The sequence below is a fragment of the Hemicordylus capensis genome, chromosome 4, assembly GCF_027244095.1.
Source record: "Hemicordylus capensis ecotype Gifberg chromosome 4, rHemCap1.1.pri, whole genome shotgun sequence".
Lineage (NCBI taxonomy): Eukaryota > Metazoa > Chordata > Lepidosauria > Squamata > Cordylidae > Hemicordylus > Hemicordylus capensis.
Genome location: NC_069660.1, coordinates 154,072,615 through 154,093,131, shown reverse-complemented (window position 1 = coordinate 154,093,131; position 20,517 = coordinate 154,072,615). Strand labels below are relative to the sequence as shown.

General features: G+C 50.6%; 1 long non-coding RNA gene across 1 annotated transcript; it reads left to right on the top strand.

The window, feature by feature from the left end:
- The first annotated feature begins 5,476 nt into the window (after positions 1–5,476).
- On the top strand, positions 5,477–11,925 carry LOC128352967 (uncharacterized). The gene is made up of 2 exons (XR_008320748.1): positions 5,477–9,026; positions 10,353–11,925. It is a non-coding gene; the product is annotated as an uncharacterized LOC128352967 (long non-coding RNA).
- Positions 11,926–20,517: the final 8,592 nt, after the last annotated feature.

Here is a 20,517-nt window from a genome sequence, read left to right as displayed (position 1 = left end):
CCCTACTATTGAAGCATCTCTTCAAGAGGGGCATGCATCACTTGATGGAGGAGAGGTCTCTCAAGGGCTGCTAGTGGGAGGGCGGGCTATAGGCCACCTCCAGGCTGAAGGGCAGGATGCCTCTGAGTCCCAGTGTTTGGCAGGGGAGTAAGAGCAGGAGAGAGGCCGTGCCCTCAACTGCAGCCTGTGGGCTTCCATTGGCATGTGGGAGGCCACTGTGCGAAAGAGGATGCTGGACTAGATGGGCTCCCTTGGGCCTGAGCCAGCAGGGCTGTTGCGATGTTCTTAGGACTGTTCTGAGCCTTGGAATCCTGAGCGCTGGGATAGCGTAGGGGTTAGAGTGGCGAGGATAGAGACCGGGGTACCCGAATTCGAATCCCCATTCAACCTTTTCGGGATTATTCCTTCTTTCAAAAATTTAGACCCCGCCCCTCCAGTACACTACGGCTCGGGCCAGCTCACAGCAATACGACACATATCAGAGACGAGAAAAAACAAGAACATTAACCAAACGGAGGAAACAAATCCATCGTTGGGTTCAAAAGCACAATCACTGTCAAGTTCACGTCCTTTGAAAAGCTAAAAAACGGAAATGATAACAATTCAAAACTAAAGAACCTCCCAGACATAACCCAAGAGGGGGCCTTAAAAAGCCTCCTTAAAAAGTGGTTTGTTAAAAACACTGAGGGAGGGAGGGAGGGAGCGTGGGAAGCTCTTCAGCCAGGGCTTCAGCCAGGGCCTTCCAATGCCGAGGGGCAACAAGCGAAAAGGCCCTGTCCCTAGTCCCCACAAAGAGGATCTCTGTTAGTAGCGGGGCCATGAGCGAGCAGAGCAGGGCCTGAGACGATGAACGGGGAGGGCCCTGGAAAATTAATATGGGCAAATGCTCTCCGACAGCTTCCCCGGCCCCAAGCCCTGTAGAGTCTTGAAGGTGTGACTCAGAGTGCTCTGAGTGGGGCACACCTCTGGGAGCGCCAGTGGGGCAGGAGAAACGTTCGTGGGCGGGCGGGGGGGGGGACTGCAGGAGCCATCTCGCCGTCCCCCTGGCCTCCTCCAGCCCCGGCAAAGGAGGTCGTGTACAACCTCAATATCTCTCATCTAATATTCCATGCATTCATCTATAGTTGAGTGGGGCTAATCACTCTTGCGTGGTCGCCTGTTTTAAAAAGCAAAACCAAAAGCAGAAACTCTGCAGTCCACTGAAAGTCAAGTGTACATTCTTCCTTTCTTTTGTTCTTTATGACATGTATAGCCCGCTCTTCCTCCAAGGAGCCCAGAGCGGTGTACTACAGACTTAGGTTTCTCCTCAGAACAACCCTGTGAAGTAGCTTAGGCTGAGAGAGAAGTGACTGGCCCAGAGTCACCCAGCAAGTATCCTGTCTGAATGGGGATATGAACTCGGCTCTCCCCGGTCCTAGTGCAGCACTCTAACCACTACAGCACGCTGGCTCTTCATTTAGAGTATCCTGGCTGAATGGGGATTTGAACTCGGGTCTCCCCGGTCCTAGTCCTGCACTCTAAGCACTACACCACGCTCACCACGCTAGCTCCTCATTTACAATGTCTTAATTGTGAAAGAATGACAGATCTCCCTTAAATGATCAGAAGGCTCAGAAGTACCGATCTGTATCAGATCAAGGTCCCCTGGTCCAGCATTCTTGGCAAGGATAGGAACATAGCAACACATGAAGCTGCCATATACCGAGTCAGACCATTGGTCTATCGAGCTGAGTATTGTCTTCACAGAGTGGCAGCGGCTTCTCCAGGATTGCAGGCAGGAATCTCTCTTGGAGAAGGCAGGGAGCGGGAGGGCACTTGCAACCTTCTGCTCCTCCTCCATCCCCTGAGGGGAATAGCTAACAGTGCTCAGACATCAAGTCTCCCGTTCAAATGCAACCAGGGTGGGCCCTGCTTCGCTAAGGGGACAAGTCATGCTTGCTGCCACAAGACCCAGCTCCTGCTTGAGTGTCATGAATAGCGTCCAGTGGGAAGCAGGGTCCCTGATACAAAGAGAATCTTGAGGAGTGGAGGGGAGAGAATTGTTTGGGTTTTGGCAGTTGGCCTTCTGAGGTAGCTCTGGAGGGCTTGTCTGAGGAGAAAAGCCTTTGTCGATGCGGCAGCTGTGTCTGGGAGGAGCCCTTGACATGAAGCCAGATGGGGCGGTAGCATAAGGCAGCAGATTTTGGAGGCCCCAAGAGGGCCCCAAGATGCCCCCCACCCCCCGTGGCCCTACTATTGAAGCATCTCTTCAAGAGGGGCATGCATCACTTGATGGAGGAGAGGTCTCTCAAGGGCTGCTAGTGGGAGGGCGGGCTATAGGCCACCTCCAGGCTGAAGGGCAGGATGCCTCTGAGTCCCAGTGTTTGGCAGGGGAGTAAGAGCAGGAGAGAGGCCGTGCCCTCAACTGCAGCCTGTGGGCTTCCATTGGCATGTGGGAGGCCACTGTGTGAAAGAGGATGCTGGACTAGATGGGCTCCCTTGGGCCTGAGCCAGCAGGGCTGCTGCGATGTTCTTAGGACTGTTCTGAGCCTTGGAATCCTGAGCGCTGGGATAGCGTAGGGGTTAGAGTGGCGAGGATAGAGACCGGGGGTACCCGAGTTCGAATCCCCATTCAACCTTTTCGGGATTATTCCTTCTTTCAAAAATTTAGACCCCGCCCCTCCAGTACACTACGGCTCGGGCCAGCTCACAGCAATACGACACATATCAGAGACGAGAAAAAACAAGAACATTAACCAAACGGAGGAAACAAATCCATCGTCAGGTTCAAAAGCACAATCACTATCAAGTTCACGTCCTTTGAAAAGCTAAAAAATGGAAATGATAACAACTCAAAACTAAAGAACCTCCCAGACATAACCCAAGAGGGGGCCTTAAAAAGCCTCCTTAAAAAGTGGTTTGTTAAAAACACTGAGGGAGGGAGGGAGGGAGCGTGGGAAGCTCTTCAGCCAGGGCTTCAGCCAGGGCCTTCCAATGCCGAGGGGCAACAAGCGAAAAGGCCCTGTCCCTAGTCCCCACAAAGAGGATCTCTGTTAGTAGCGGGGCCATGAGCGAGCAGAGCAGGGCCTGAGATGATGAACGGGGAGGGCCCTGGAAAATTAATATGGGCAAATGCGCCCCGACAGCTTCCCCGGCCCCAAGCCCTGTAGAGTCTTGAAGGTGTGACTCAGAGTGCTCTGAGTGGGGCACACCTCTGGGAGCGCCAGTGGGGCAGGAGAAACGTTCGTGGGCGGGCGGGGGGGCAGGAGCCATCTCGCCGTCCCCCTGGCCTCCTCCAGCCCCGACAAAGGAGGTCGTGTACAACCTCAATATCTCTCATCTAATATTCCATGCATTCATCTATAGTTGAGTGGGGCTAATCACTCTTGCGTGGTCGCCTGTTTTAAAAAGCAAAACCAAAAGCAGAAACTCTGCAGTCCACTGAAAGTCAAGTGTACATTCTTCCTTTCTTTTGTTCTTTATGACATGTATAGCCCGCTCTTCCTCCAAGGAGCCCAGAGCGGTGTACTACAGACTTAGGTTTCTCCTCACAACAACCCTGTGAAGTAGCTTAGGCTGAGAGAGAAGTGACTGGCCCAGAGTCACCCAGCAAGTATCCTGTCTGAAAGGGGATATGAACTCGGCTCTCCCCGGTCCTAGTGCAGCACTCTAACCACTACAGCACGCTGGCTCTTCATTTAGAGTATCCTGGCTGAATGGGGATTTGAACTCGGGTCTCCCCGGTCCTAGTCCTGCACTCTAAGCACTACACCACGTTGGCTCCTCATTTACAATGTCTTAATTGTGAAAGAATGACAGATCTCCCTTAAATGATCAGAAGGCTCAGAAGTACCGATCTGTATCAGATCAAGGTCCCCTGGTCCAGCATTCTTGGCAAGGATAGGAACATAGCCACACATGAAGCTGCCATATACCAAGTCAGACCATTGGTCTATCGAGCTGAGTATTGTCTTCACAGAGTGGCAGCGGCTTCTCCAGGATTGCAGGCAGGAATCTCTCTTGGAGAAGGCAGGGAGCGGGAGGGCACTTGCAACCTTCTGCTCCTCCTCCATCCCCTGAGGGGAATAGCTAACAGTGCTCAGACATCAAGTCTCCCGTTCATATGCAACCAGGGTGGGCCCTGCTTCGCTAAGGGGACAAGTCATGCTTGCTGCCACAAGACCCAGCTCCTGCTTGAGTGTCATGAATGGCGTCCAGTGGGAAGCAGGTTCCCTGATACAAAGAGAATCTTGAGGAGTGGAGGGGAGAGAATTGTTTGGGTTTTGGCAGTTGGCCTTCTGAGGTAGCTCTGGAGGGCTTGTCTGAGGAGAAAAGCCTCTGTCGATGCGGCAGCTGTGTCTGGGAGGAGCCCTTGACATGAAGCCAGATGGGGCGGTAGCATAAGGCAGCAGATTTTGGAGGCCCCAAGAGGGCCCCAAGATGCCCCCCACCCCCCGTGGCCCTACTATTGAAGCATCTCTTCAAGAGGGGCATGCATCACTTGATGGAGGAGAGGTCTCTCAAGGGCTGCTAGTGGGAGGGCGGGCTATAGGCCACCTCCAGGCTGAAGGGCAGGATGCCTCTGAGTCCCAGTTTTTGGCAGGGGAGTAAGAGCAGGAGAGAGGCCGTGCCCTCAACTGCAGCCTGTGGGCTTCCATTGGCATGTGGGAGGCCACTGTGTGAAAGAGGATGCTGGACTAGATGGGCTCCCTTGGGCCTGAGCCAGCAGGGCTGTTGCGATGTTCTTAGGACTGTTCTGAGCCTTGGAATCCTGAGCGCTGGGATAGCGTAGGGGTTAGAGTGGCGAGGATAGAGACCGGGGGTACCCGAGTTCGAATCCCCATTCAACCTTTTCGGGATTATTCCTTCTTTCAAAAATTTAGACCCCGCCCCTCCAGTACACTACGGCTCGGGCCAGCTCACAGCAATACGACACATATCAGAGACGAGAAAAAACAAGAACATTAACCAAACGGAGGAAACAAATCCATCGTCAGGTTCAAAAGCACAATCACTATCAAGTTCACGTCCTTTGAAAAGCTAAAAAAGGGAAATGATAACAACTCAAAACTAAAGAACCTCCCAGACATAACCCAAGAGGGGGCCTTAAAAAGCCTCCTTAAAAAGTGGTTTGTTAAAAACACTGAGGGAGGGAGGGAGGGAGGGAGCGTGGGAAGCTCTTCAGCCAGGGCTTCAGCCAGGGCCTTCCAATGCCGAGGGGCAACAAGCGAAAAGGCCCTGTCCCTAGTCCCCACAAAGAGGATCTCTGTTAGTAGCAGGGCCATGAGCGAGCAGTGCAGGGCCTGAGACGATGAACGGGGAGGGCCCTGGAAAATTAATATGGGCAAATGCGCTCCGACAGCTTCCCCGGCCCCAAGTCCTGTAGAGTCTTGAAGGTGTGACTCAGAGTGCTCTGAGTGGGGCACACCTCTGGGAGCGCCAGTGGGGCAGGAGAAACGTTCGTGGGCGGGCGGGTGGGGGGACTGCAGGAGCCATCTCGCCGTCCCCCTGGCCTCCTCCAGCCCCGGCAAAGGAGGTCGTGTACAACCTCAATATCTCTCATCTAATATTCCATGCATTTGTGAGGGCTAGAAAAAGCTGTGTTTTACCTTTAGCATAACTGTAGCCATTTTGCTTCTGTAATACTGCTAAAAGCTGATTAGGAAATAAATGATAGTAAGAAATTGCAAGCAAATCTCTTTTTGGGTGTTGTAAGCATTTCTGAGTTCCAGACAGGACAGGAAGCTAACACTTGAGAAATGCTTGAGCTTAGAAACCGCAAGCGGAAAGACAGGAAGCCACCTCTTGATATATGTGACACCATGTCTGGAACAACAACTTATTTGAATATAGCCAATAGCATTGATTCTACAGAAAAGGGGAACTGAGGGAGGGGGCTTGTTGCTTGTCACTGCTTGTTGTTAGAGTATAAAATTGCTTGTAACTTCTTCTGCGGGTGTGCCACTTCTTGGGGTGAGCACCCAGTAGCTTTGCTTGGCCAAATAAAGATACTGACCAGAATCTCCTTCTTGTCTTTTATTAATTGGCATAATCAAATAAAGGGCAAGAGTCGGGCCTTACCCAGACTAGCTGGGAGGGTGCAAGCCTTCCCTGGTAGGCGGGGCTTATTATATGGTGCATTGGCCGGGAATAGAAGGCTAAATTAAGACTAGCTGCTATTGCAGTGAGACGGCCTTCAGACTGGCACGGGCGAAAACCGGGAACGGCTTTTGTGTTAATTCTCAGCGCGCACCAGCCATATTGAGCTGGGAGATCACTCTCAAGCCGCCTCTGGCAGACACCCAAAGTGCCACGAACGAATGTCAGGAGATTCATAGGGAACAAGGAGGTTGATGCTGCGATTTGGACTAGAGCTTGGAGGGGTAAGTACTAAATTGCAACTTGGGAAAAAGGGGGGAGGTGTGTGAATTTTGTGACCCTGTGTGCAAGAGATTTCCATACGGAAGCGTGAAAGAGGAGGGCCAGTACCGCAGTTCTGTCCCTTCGCGAGAAGGCCAGTCGGGAAAAGCCCGAGCGCAAGTGTGTGTGAATGTGAAAAGGGTCCATACTTAGGAGGTTGGCCTGGGAATAGCTGTTCGACCGGGGGGTGAGAGGCCTGACCCCGTTTCTGACCCCACCTGTCCACCACAGCCGGTACGCTTAGGGGGGGACGAAGTGCCCAGAAACCAAGCCCGGGGAGGGGACGGAGTACGTCCCAGAACCCCAGCCCGGTGTTAGTGGAGATAAGGGAGGCAGAGGCGAAAAAACCCGTTAGGCTATTCTTGCACGGTGGGCTGATCAGGGTTTTAGGTTGGTAAGGTTGGATCAGCATTAAGGAAACTGGAAATTGGGAAGTTAGTGAGAATAGGGACAAGGGTTAATAGTTAGGGGAGATAGGGAACAATAGGGAAATAATTAGAACACCCCCTTCAGCACCTCCTAGATAAATTTAACTATATTAAAAGAATTATAAAAAGCTCATGAGCGTTAATTAGTAAATTTATGGTCTGACCACCCACATCTTGGTCAGAATTTGCCTCGTTGGCCACTAAGAAACTGCCATCAACGTGTGAGTAAATTGGCTCGCAAAGTTATCAAGTTTAAAAGCCTTAAAGATGCAAGACCAGAGAGTCAGGGATGAGGATGGTTTTCCACCGCCCCATATGAATGCCCCATCCCACATTCAACCAAATCTACCTCAGCGGGCACCCTTTTTCTATTTTTCTGCCCCATGATTTCCATGGGCACCACCACCCCGACTTCCCACTCCCAATATGAGACCAGTCCCGGGGAGACTGTCAGGGAGCCTGCCATCTGGCCCGTCAAGGGGATATGCTCCACCTGGACCTAGAGCGGGACCGTCTTCTCCCAGTGCCCCTAGTTTTAGAAGTGGGAGTGTTGGCTCCGACTTGGGAGGGGATAGGAGCTCAACTCCTGGGGAATCAGCTAGGGATACGAGAAGGTGCCCACCCCAGAGACCCATGGCCACGGGCACACCAAGGAGTCAGTTGGGAACAATGGTTGTGGGGGATGGATTGCTCCTAGTCCCTTTCCACCTTGGACCTTTAAAACCGGAGACAAGAACTTCTGCCCTATTGGCATCAGCCGTGCAGCTGACTATTGGCCAACCAGGCCATGTCCCGGACAGGGGAAGAAAGGGACGAGGGCCACGGGGAAGTCGCTGTTTCTGCTGTGGCCGGACAGGCCACTGGAAGAGGGAATGTCCTGACCTTAAGGAGGGAGAGGGTGCTGTCTCTCCACCACAGGCAGAGAAAAGCGGGGAACAACCAAATCCCCAATCAAAAATGGAACCCATTGCTGTTCCAAGCCTTTCTTTGTGGACGGATGGGACATCCTTTTTCTTTAATGGACAGAAATATATGGGATATGGAGTGAAGACTGAAGAGCACTTGGTGTTCTTAACAAGAATATTCCTACCATGCTCTACTCCAGAGACCGAACCATTGGGAAGGGAGAAAGACATGAAATAAGACAATGGCCCTGATGCCAGAGAAAATCAGCTGGCAGAAATGGGTGCTTAATAAGCAGCCTAAATAAAAAGGGAGGTCTGTGAATAGTTGAGCATTCAATGGCTTTTGTACTCTGCATACCATTTAGAAAACCAGGAATAGATGACATCTAAAAGTGCTTTTACATATATATATATTTTTATGAACTCGAGTTAGAGGCCCTTTTTGGCCCCAAGAATAACATCTTTTTGCAATTGCTTTTATTATATACCGGTAAAATTCTAATAAAACACTACATGTGTGGGCCCAGCAAGGAAACTCCCCTTATACCATCATGCTCCAAGCACACGCTATGGAGAAAGGAGGGGGGGAAGGAAAGAGCCCCCTGAGCCTGTGAGAGAGGCTAAGGGAGATTTTTGGGGAAGAAAACAATGCTGCCTGTGCTTTCTCTAAGCTCAAAGCAGCTAACTTCCTGTCTGTTTCTGTGTGTGTTAATCTTGGCTCAAAGCCAATACTGTTGCTGCTTTTGTCGTATGAGCTATTGTCCTGTTTGTGTGTATGTGTGTTCAACTTGGCTGAGAGCCAACACAGTATTGCTGCTGTTGCTGCTACTGTTCAATTGTACCTGTTGCAGCAAAAGCCAAGAATAGGCTTCTCCAAATGGAGGCTGTTTCTTGTTCTCTTTTTTCCTTTCTCTCTTTTTCTTGTCCCAGCTGTAGCGTTACGGTTGGGGGAAGGAAATGAGGAAGTGGAGTTAGAGGGAAGCCAGCTTAACTGCCGCTCCTAAAAGTTGTACAACCAGCCTAAAGTTTTGCTGCCACATGAAATGATGGATAGTAACATCTGAGTGTGTCCTCCAGATTCGGAGAAAGCTTCCTTGCACCTGCAGGAACTCACTTGCTGGCTGCAGGCTTTTTTTCCTTTTGTCTTTGTGATCAGGCTGAAAAGACTAAGAGTCTCCTCCAGGTTGTCCAGCGGAGCCAGCCAGGAACTTTTTTCATTCTCAAGCAACTTCTGCATATTTTTAAAGGCAAACAGGCTCTTCTGCCTCTCATCTCATATTTTTGTCAGACACCAGTAAGTTGTAAGGCATGTGGAAGGTGGAATTGGAGGGAGGTGTAATTGCAAGGAAAGGACTTGGGTTGTTGGAAGGGTTGAGACTGGTTGATTGAAGTCTATGGGTGGACTGTAGCTTTATACCACCTTGTGTGTGATGTGGAAGGGTGGTGTGGAGTTGCGGACCGTTCTGTGACTTGCTGTGAGGGATAGTTTTGTCTGGCCTTTATCCTGTGCCTGCTCATGGGCAGGAGGAGTTCCGCGGGGGTTACGGAGGATTTTAAAAATAATGATGTGAGTCCTTTGTGGCGCACGTGGAATGTCTTTGGTCTAAGCCCCTATTCTGTAAGCTGTTTTGATGGGTTTGTGTGCATGAGTTGCTGGAGTGAATACATTCACGGGAATGGCAGAGAAATAGTTCTGCTGTGTTCGTGGGTGTGTGATTCCGGTGATATGTTTCTTCTTGTGAACTGAAACAAAACTTAGGGAACTAAGTGCTGATCAAGGCTGACTGAAAATATATTAATGGCAAGCTTTGCATCATGCATTTTTTTAAATTGAGCTGAAATTCTTATGTTGCTGCTATTGAAGAAGCTGCTACACTTGTTCTAAAACCGGAAGTTTTTCTTTTAACTCTCTCACCACCGAGAGACAAGTCTTTGAATATTAGCAGTGGCAACCCTGCCCAAGTTAAGATGGGGGAGGGAAAAGGGCTTTCTGTGAAGCAATTGCGTTCCAACTGGCAGTTGCGCGGATTTTTACAGAACACAGTGGTCCTGCGATGTTAAATTGGTTAATTGTATGCTGCTGTGTTTTTGCAAAATCTATGTGACATTTCTGCTGCCTTTTTGGGAAAGCTTAAATCTTGCCCCAAACTAAGGGTTTTCTTTATGATTGGTCGACAAGTGCTTGGATTTTGTGAGACATGACAGCAGTACAATGTAAGGGAAGTTAGTCTGATTGTATTCCTGTCATGCTTTCGGAAGATCTATGTAACATTCTGCTGACTTGTCTTGAAATGTACACTGAGAAGCTATTTATTCAATTGGTCTAAGGTCCAAAATTTTTAAATTGGTGTCATAAAGCAGCCCTGCTTTGCCTTCACAACAGCTGAGTTTTTGAAGTTCCAGGTTCCAGATGCAAGATTGGATGAAGAGAATTGTTTTCTGAAAGTCGAGCCTGTCATCATTATACAGCTTTGATGAAAGGATATGACTTTAAGATCACAGGTTTCACCCCTCTACAAAGATCATGGACAATTTTTATAACACCTTTTGCAAAAGAGAGACTTTAACTTGCTTATAAAAACCTAAGCCTTATCCAGAAGATTAATCCTATTTTAACCAGGTTTTGCTAGGTCAGGAGGCTAAAAGATGGAAACAGAAACATCACAATAAAATACATGTGACCTAAATGGAAGTTCCAAAGCCAGATGTCACTGACGAATCATCCCTGTATGGAGAATGAAGTCAGGAATGCTGGAATAAAGATTGTGAGCCCTGATGAAGGTCTGTAAGTATGATTGTCAACCAAGCGTTGTGCAAGCAGTTAGAGTGTGGGAATAGGACCGAAGAAACTGAGTCCAAAACCCCATTCAGCTGTGATATTTGCTGGGTGACACAGAGCCTGCCACTCAAAAGGTTTGACCTACCTCACGGGGTTGTTGTTATACAAGGGAAAATGGGATACGGAAACCATATGGAAACGGGACTTTGTGAGCAGTCATGCCCAGAGAGGGTTCTGGTGAAACTCAAACGCTGAACTTATATGCTACAGCCTTTTGATTGATAAGACTATATTGAATCTGAAAAAGTTTAATGCCTCCTCAACACCTAAAAACTCATGAGAAGAGTGTATGCAGAAAAATGTGAATGCCTTTTTCCTTTTTGATCTTGTTGTTTGCTTTTTGCCTAGGAACACCTTTTGTTTGAAGACATTGTTTTTTGTTTTTGGCTTCGGGAGAAGGGCAAAGACCCGGGGCAAGCAGGGAAACAAAAGCATAAATTGGGAAGATTAACATGCCAAAGGACCAAATTGAAAATGGCCTCAGGATTTATCTATCTTTTGTATTACTTGTCTTGAAAACTTTACCCTTTCTGTTTTGGCTAGTATTGACACCCAGGGACTTGATTTTAGGATGCCTTCTCTATGGGGGGGGAGGGAGAATATTGGCAACTCACTTGTCTGTTTTCTCTCAAGTAAACAGGGTTTTGTAACCAACAGTGCCTTGAATTATCTTTCCAAGAAGGGTTTTCCTCAGATGACAGAAGTATCCTGCATATAATCATTAGACTGTGGTCCCAAAGGAACCTCCAAAAGGACATCAACAGTGACCCAGGAGATTAGCTGCCAGCGACAACCATCCAATGGCAACAGATTGTTCACCTGCTAATTTGTCTTGTGTTGAATAAATTCTGGGCATATAAAGGAGATTCATGAAGCCTACAGCTTCAGAATCTTGAAAATAAAAAGGGAGGAATGTGAGGGCTAGAAAAAGCTGTGTTTTACCTTTAGCATAACTGTAGCCATTTTGCTTCTGTAATACTGCTAAAAGCTGATTAGGAAATAAATGATAGTAAGAAATTGCAAGCAAATCTCTTTTTGGGTGTTGTAAGCATTTCTGAGTTCCAGACAGGACAGGAAGCTAACACTTGAGAAATGCTTGAGCTTAGAAACCGCAAGCGGAAAGACAGGAAGCCACCTCTTGATATATGTGACACCATGTCTGGAACAACAACTTATTTGAATATAGCCAATAGCATTGATTCTACAGAAAAGGGGAACTGAGGGAGGGGGCTTGTTGCTTGTCACTGCTTGTTGTTAGAGTATAAAATTGCTTGTAACTTCTTCTGCGGGTGTGCCACTTCTTGGGGTGAGCACCCAGTAGCTTTGCTTGGCCAAATAAAGATACTGACCAGAATCTCCTTCTTGTCTTTTATTAATTGGCATAATCAAATAAAGGGCAAGAGTCGGGCCTTACCCAGACTAGCTGGGAGGGTGCAAGCCTTCCCTGGTAGGCGGGGCTTATCACATTCATCTATAGTTGAGTGGGGCTAATCACTCTTGCGTGGTCGCCTGTTTTAAAAAGCAAAACCAAAAGCAGAAACTCTGCAGTCCACTGAAAGTCAAGTGTACATTCTTCCTTTCTTTTGTTCTTTATGACATGTATAGCCCGCTCTTCCTCCAAGGAGGCCAGAGCGGTGTACTACAGACTTAGGTTTCTCCTCACAACAACCCTGTGAAGTAGCTTAGGCTGAGAGAGAAGTGACTGGCCCAGAGTCACCCAGCAAGTATCCTGTCTGAATGGGGATATGAACTCGGCTCTCCCCGGTCCTAGTGCAGCACTCTAACCACTACAGCACGCTGGCTCTTCATTTAGAGTATCCTGGCTGAATGGGGATTTGAACTCGGGTCTCCCCGGTCCTAGTCCTGCACTCTAAGCACTACACCACGCTCACCACGCTGGCTCCTCATTTACAATGTCTTAATTGTGAAAGAATGACAGATCTCCCTTAAATGATCAGAAGGCTCAGAAGTACCGATCTGTATCAGATCAAGGTCCCCTGGTCCAGCATTCTTGGCAAGGATAGGAACATAGCAACACATGAAGCTGCCATATACCGAGTCAGACCATTGGTCTATCGAGCTGAGTATTGTCTTCACAGAGTGGCAGCGGCTTCTCCAGGATTGCAGGCAGGAATCTCTCTTGGAGAAGGCAGGGAGCGGGAGGGCACTTGCAACCTTCTGCTCCTCCTCCATCCCCTGAGGGGAATAGCTAACAGTGCTCAGACATCAAGTCTCCCGTTCATATGCAACCAGGGTGGGCCCTGCTTCGCTAAGGGGACAAGTCATGCTTGCTGCCACAAGACCCAGCTCCTGCTTGAGTGTCATGAATAGCGTCCAGTGGGAAGCAGGGTCCCTGATACAAAGAGAATCTTGAGGAGTGGAGGGGAGAGAATTGTTTGGGTTTTGGCAGTTGGCCTTCTGAGGTAGCTCTGGAGGGCTTGTCTGAGGAGAAAAGCCTTTGTCGATGCGGCAGCTGTGTCTGGGAGGAGCCCTTGACATGAAGCCAGATGGGGCGGTAGCATAAGGCAGCAGATTTTGGAGGCCCCAAGAGGGCCCCAAGATGCCCCCCACCCCCCGTGGCCCTACTATTGAAGCATCTCTTCAAGAGGGGCATGCATCACTTGATGGAGGAGAGGTCTCTCAAGGGCTGCTAGTGGGAGGGCGGGCTATAGGCCACCTCCAGGCTGAAGGGCAGGATGCCTCTGAGTCCCAGTGTTTGGCAGGGGAGTAAGAGCAGGAGAGAGGCCGTGCCCTCAACTGCAGCCTGTGGGCTTCCATTGGCATGTGGGAGGCCACTGTGTGAAAGAGGATGCTGGACTAGATGGGCTCCCTTGGGCCTGAGCCAGCAGGGCTGTTGCGATGTTCTTAGGACTGTTCTGAGCCTTGGAATCCTGAGCGCTGGGATAGCGTAGGGGTTAGAGTGGCGAGGATAGAGACCGGGGGTACCCGAGTTCGAATCCCCATTCAACCTTTTCGGGATTATTCCTTCTTTCAAAAATTTAGACCCCGCCCCTCCAGTACACTATGGCTCGGGCCAGCTCACAGCAATACGACACATATCAGAGACGAGAAAAAACAAGAACATTAACCAAACGGAGGAAACAAATCCATCGTCAGGTTCAAAAGCACAATCACTATCAAGTTCACGTCCTTTGAAAAGCTAAAAAAGGGAAATGATAACAACTCAAAACTAAAGAACCTCCCAGACATAACCCAAGAGGGGGCCTTAAAAAGCCTCCTTAAAAAGTGGTTTGTTAAAAACACTGAGGGAGGGAGGGAGGGAGCGTGGGAAGCTCTTCAGCCAGGGCTTCAGCCAGGGCCTTCCAATGCCGAGGGGCAACAAGCGAAAAGGCCCTGTCCCTAGTCCCCACAAAGAGGATCTCTGTTAGTAGCGGGGCCATGAGCGAGCAGAGCAGGGCCTGAGACGATGAACGGGGAGGGCCCTGGAAAATTAATATGGGCAAATGCTCTCCGACAGCTTCCCCGGCCCCAAGCCCTGTAGAGTCTTGAAGGTGTGACTCAGAGTGCTCTGAGTGGGGCACACCTCTGGGAGCGCCAGTGGGGCAGGAGAAACGTTCGTGGGCGGGCGGGGGGGGGACTGCAGGAGCCATCTCGCCGTCCCCCTGGCCTCCTCCAGCCCCGGCAAAGGAGGTCGTGTACAACCTCAATATCTCTCATCTAATATTCCATGCATTCATCTATAGTTGAGTGGGGCTAATCACTCTTGCGTGGTCGCCTGTTTTAAAAAGCAAAACCAAAAGCAGAAACTCTGCAGTCCACTGAAAGTCAAGTGTACATTCTTCCTTTCTTTTGTTCTTTATGACATGTATAGCCCGCTCTTCCTCCAAGGAGGCCAGAGCGGTGTACTACAGACTTAGGTTTCTCCTCACAACAACCCTGTGAAGTAGCTTAGGCTGAGAGAGAAGTGACTGGCCCAGAGTCACCCAGCAAGTATCCTGTCTGAATGGGGATATGAACTCGGCTCTCCCCGGTCCTAGTGCAGCACTCTAACCACTACAGCACGCTGGCTCTTCATTTAGAGTATCCTGGCTGAATGGGGATTTGAACTCGGGTCTCCCCGGTCCTAGTCCTGCACTCTAAGCACTACACCACGCTCACCACGCTGGCTCCTCATTTACAATGTCTTAATTGTGAAAGAATGACAGATCTCCCTTAAATGATCAGAAGGCTCAGAAGTACCGATCTGTATCAGATCAAGGTCCCCTGGTCCAGCATTCTTGGCAAGGATAGGAACATAGCAACACATGAAGCTGCCATATACCGAGTCAGACCATTGGTCTATCGAGCTGAGTATTGTCTTCACAGAGTGGCAGCGGCTTCTCCAGGATTGCAGGCAGGAATCTCTCTTGGAGAAGGCAGGGAGCGGGAGGGCACTTGCAACCTTCTGCTCCTCCTCCATCCCCTGAGGGGAATAGCTAACAGTGCTCAGACATCAAGTCTCCCGTTCATATGCAACCAGGGTGGGCCCTGCTTCGCTAAGGGGACAAGTCATGCTTGCTACCACAAGACCCAGCTCCTGCTTGAGTGTCATGAATAGCGTCCAGTGGGAAGCAGGGTCCCTGATACAAAGAGAATCTTGAGGAGTGGAGGGGAGAGAATTGTTTGGGTTTTGGCAGTTGGCCTTCTGAGGTAGCTCTGGAGGGCTTGTCTGAGGAGAAAAGCCTTTGTCGATGCGGCAGCTGTGTCTGGGAGGAGCCCTTGACATGAAGCCAGATGGGGCGGTAGCATAAGGCAGCAGATTTTGGAGGCCCCAAGAGGGCCCCAAGATGCCCCCCACCCCCCGTGGCCCTACTATTGAAGCATCTCTTCAAGAGGGGCATGCATCACTTGATGGAGGAGAGGTCTCTCAAGGGCTGCTAGTGGGAGGGCGGGCTATAGGCCACCTCCAGGCTGAAGGGCAGGATGCCTCTGAGTCCCAGTGTTTGGCAGGGGAGTAAGAGCAGGAGAGAGGCCGTGCCCTCAACTGCAGCCTGTGGGCTTCCATTGGCATGTGGGAGGCCACTGTGTGAAAGAGGATGCTGGACTAGATGGGCTCCCTTGGGCCTGAGCCAGCAGGGCTGTTGCGATGTTCTTAGGACTGTTCTGAGCCTTGGAATCCTGAGCGCTGGGATAGCGTAGGGGTTAGAGTGGCGAGGATAGAGACCGGGGGTACCCGAGTTCGAATCCCCATTCAACCTTTTCGGGATTATTCCTTCTTTCAAAAATTTAGACCCCGCCCCTCCAGTACACTACGGCTCGGGCCAGCTCACAGCAATACGACACATATCAGAGACGAGAAAAAACAAGAACATTAACCAAACGGAGGAAACAAATCCATCGTCAGGTTCAAAAGCACAATCACTATCAAGTTCACGTCCTTTGAAAAGCTAAAAAAGGGAAATGATAACAACTCAAAACTAAAGAACCTCCCAGACATAACCCAAGAGGGGGCCTTAAAAAGCCTCCTTAAAAAGTGGTTTGTTACAAACACTGAGGGAGGGAGGGAGGGAGGGAGCGTGGGAAGCTCTTCAGCCAGGGCTTCAGCCAGGGCCTTCCAATGCCGAGGGGCAACAAGCGAAAAGGCCCTGTCCCTAGTCCCCACAAAGAGGATCTCTGTTAGTAGCGGGGCCATGAGCGAGCAGAGCAGGGCCTGAGACGATGAACGGGGAGGGCCCTGGAAAATTAATATGGGCAAATGCTCTCCGACAGCTTCCCCGGCCCCAAGCCCTGTAGAGTCTTGAAGGTGTGACTCAGAGTGCTCTGAGTGGGGCACACCTCTGGGAGCGCCAGTGGGGCAGGAGAAACGTTCGTGGGCGGGCGGGGGGGGGACTGCAGGAGCCATCTCGCCGTCCCCCTGGCCTCCTCCAGCCCCGGCAAAGGAGGTCTTGTACAACCTCAATATCTCTCATCTAATATTCCATGCATTCATCTATAGTTGAGTGGGGCTAATCACTCTTGCGTGCTCGCCTGTTTTAAAAAGCAAAACCAAAAGCAGAAACTCTGCAGTCCACTGAAAGTCAAGTGTACATTCTTCCTTTCTTTTGTTCTTTATGACATGTATAGCCCGCTCTTCCTCCAAGGAGGCCAGAGCGGTGTACTACAGACTTAGGTTTCTCCTCACAACAACCCTGTGAAGTAGCTTAGGCTGAGAGAGAAGTGACTGGCCCAGAGTCACCCAGCAAGTATCCTGTCTGAATGGGGATATGAGCTCGGCTCTCCCCGGTCCTAGTGCAGCACTCTAACCACTACAGCACGCTGGCTCTTCATTTAGAGTATCCTGGCTGAATGGGGATTTGAACTCGGGTCTCCCCGGTCCTAGTCCTGCACTCTAAGCACTACACCACGCTCACCACGCTGGCTCCTCATTTACAATGTCTTAATTGTGAAAGAATGACAGATCTCCCTTAAATGATCAGAAGGCTCAGAAGTACCGATCTGTATCAGATCAAGGTCCCCTGGTCCAGCATTCTTGGCAAGGATAGGAACATAGCAACACATGAAGCTGCCATATACCGAGTCAGACCATTGGTCTATCGAGCTGAGTATTGTCTTCACAGAGTGGCAGCGGCTTCTCCAGGATTGCAGGCAGGAATCTCTCTTGGAGAAGGCAGGGAGCGGGAGGGCACTTGCAACCTTCTGCTCCTCCTCCATCCCCTGAGGGGAATAGCTAACAGTGCTCAGACATCAAGTCTCCCGTTCATATGCAACCAGGGTGGGCCCTGCTTCGCTAAGGGGACAAGTCATGCTTGCTGCCACAAGACCCAGCTCCTGCTTGAGTGTCATGAATAGCGTCCAGTGGGAAGCAGGGTCCCTGATACAAAGAGAATCTTGAGGAGTGGAGGGGAGAGAATTGTTTGGGTTTTGGCAGTTGGCCTTCTGAGGTAGCTCTGGAGGGCTTGTCTGAGGAGAAAAGCCTTTGTCGATGCGGCAGCTGTGTCTGGGAGGAGCCCTTGACATGAAGCCAGATGGGGCGGTAGCATAAGGCAGCAGATTTTGGAGGCCCCAAGAGGGCCCCAAGATGCCCCCCACCCCCCGTGGCCCTACTATTGAAGCATCTCTTCAAGAGGGGCATGCATCACTTGATGGAGGAGAGGTCTCTCAAGGGCTGCTAGTGGGAGGGCGGGCTATAGGCCACCTCCAGGCTGAAGGGCAGGATGCCTCTGAGTCCCAGTGTTTGGCAGGGGAGTAAGAGCAGGAGAGAGGCCGTGCCCTCAACTGCAGCCTGTGGGCTTCCATTGGCATGTGGGAGGCCACTGTGTGAAAGAGGATGCTGGACTAGATGGGCTCCCTTGGGCCTGAGCCAGCAGGGCTGTTGCGATGTTCTTAGGACTGTTCTGAGCCTTGGAATCCTGAGCGCTGGGATAGCGTAGGGGTTAGAGTGGCGAGGATAGAGACCGGGGGTACCCGAGTTCGAATCCCCATTCAACCTTTTCGGGATTATTCCTTCTTTCAAAAATTTAGACCCCGCCCCTCCAGTACACTACGGCTCGGGCCAGCTCACAGCAATACGACACATATCAGAGACGAGAAAAAACAAGAACATTAACCAAACGGAGGAAACAAATCCATCGTCAGGTTCAAAAGCACAATCACTATCAAGTTCACGTCCTTTGAAAAGCTAAAAAAGGGAAATGATAACAACTCAAAACTAAAGAACCTCCCAGACATAACCCAAGAGGGGGCCTTAAAAAGCCTCCTTAAAAAGTGGTTTGTTAAAAACACTGAGGGAGGGAGGGAGGGAGCGTGGGAAGCTCTTCAGCCAGGGCTTCAGCCAGGGCCTTCCAATGCCGAGGGGCAACAAGCGAAAAGGCCCTGTCCCTAGTCCCCACAAAGAGGATCTCTGTTAGTAGCGGGGCCATGAGCGAGCAGAGCAGGGCCTGAGACGATGAACGGGGAGGGCCCTGGAAAATTAATATGGGCAAATGCTCTCCGACAGCTTCCCCGGCCCCAAGCCCTGTAGAGTCTTGAAGGTGTGACTCAGAGTGCTCTGAGTGGGGCACACCTCTGGGAGCGCCAGTGGGCAGGAGAAACGTTCGTGGGCGGGCGGGGGGGGGGGACTGCAGGAGCCATCTCGCCGTCCCCCTGGCCTCCTCCAGCCCCGGCAAAGGAGGTCTTGTACAACCTCAATATCTCTCATCTAATATTCCATGCATTCATCTATAGTTGAGTGGGGCTAATCACTCTTGCGTGGTCGCCTGTTTTAAAAAGCAAAACCAAAAGCAGAAACTCTGCAGTCCACTGAAAGTCAAGTGTACATTCTTCCTTTCTTTTGTTCTTTATGACATGTATAGCCCGCTCTTCCTCCAAGGAGGCCAGAGCGGTGTACTACAGACTTAGGTTTCTCCTCACAACAACCCTGTGAAGTAGCTTAGGCTGAGAGAGAAGTGACTGGCCCAGAGTCACCCAGCAAGTATCCTGTCTGAATGGGGATATGAACTCGGCTCTCCCCGGTCCTAGTGCAGCACTCTAACCACTACAGCACGCTGGCTCTTCATTTAGAGTATCCTGGCTGAATGGGGATTTGAACTCGGGTCTCCCCGGTCCTAGTCCTGCACTCTAAGCACTACACCACGCTCACCACGCTAGCTCCTCATTTACAATGTCTTAATTGTGAAAGAATGACAGATCTCCCTTAAATGATCAGAAGGCTCAGAAGTACCGATCTGTATCAGATCAAGGTCCCCTGGTCCAGCATTCTTGGCAAGGATAGGAACATAGCAACACATGAAGCTGCCATATACCGAGTCAGACCATTGGTCTATCGAGCTGAGTATTGTCTTCACAGAGTGGCAGCGGCTTCTCCAGGATTGCAGGCAGGAATCTCTCTTGGAGAAGGCAGGGAGCGGGAGGGCACTTGCAACCTTCTGCTCCTCCTCCATCCCCTGAGGGGAATAGCTAACAGTGCTCAGACATCAAGTCTCCCGTTCATATGCAACCAGGGTGGGCCCTGCTTCGCTAAGGGGACAAGTCATGCTTGCTGCCACAAGACCCAGCTCCTGCTTGAGTGTCATGAATAGCGTCCAGTGGGAAGCAGGGTCCCTGATACAAAGAGAATCTTGAGGAGTGGAGGGGAGAGAATTGTTTGGGTTTTGGCAGTTGGCCTTCTGAGGTAGCTCTGGAGGGCTTGTCTGAGGAGAAAAGCCTTTGTCGATGCGGCAGCTGTGTCTGGGAGGAGCCCTTGACATGAAGCCAGATGGGGCGGTAGCATAAGGCAGCAGATTTTGGAGGCCCCAAGAGGGCCCCAAGATGCCCCCCACCCCCCGTGGCCCTACTATTGAAGCATCTCTTCAAGAGGGGCATGCATCACTTGATGGAGGAGAGGTCTCTCAAGGGCTGCTAGTGGGAGGGCGGGCTATAGGCCACCTCCAGGCTGAAGGGCAGGATGCCTCTGAGTCCCAGTGTTTGGCAGGGGAGTAAGAGCAGGAGAGAGGCCGTGCCCTCAACTGCAGCCTGTGGGCTTCCATTGGCATGTGGGAGGCCACTGTGTGAAAGAGGATGCTGGACTAGATGGGCTCCCTTGGGCCTGAGCCAGCAGGGCTGTTGCGATGTTCTTAGGACTGTTCTGAGCCTTGGAATCCTGAGCGCTGGGATAGCGTAGGGGTTAGAGTGGCGAGGATAGAGACCGGGGGTACCCGAGTTCGAATCCCCATTCAACCTTTTCGGGATTATTCCTTCTTTCAAAAATTTAGACCCCGCCCCTCCAGTACACTACGGCTCGGGCCAGCTCACAGCAATACGACACATATCAGAGACGAGAAAAAACAAGAACATTAACCAAACGGAGGAAACAAATCCATCGTCAGGTTCAAAAGCACAATCACTATCAAGTTCACGTCCTTTGAAAAGCTAAAAAAGGGAAATGATAACAACTCAAAACTAAAGAACCTCCCAGACATAACCCAAGAGGGGGCCTTAAAAAGCCTCCTTAAAAAGTGGTTTGTTAAAA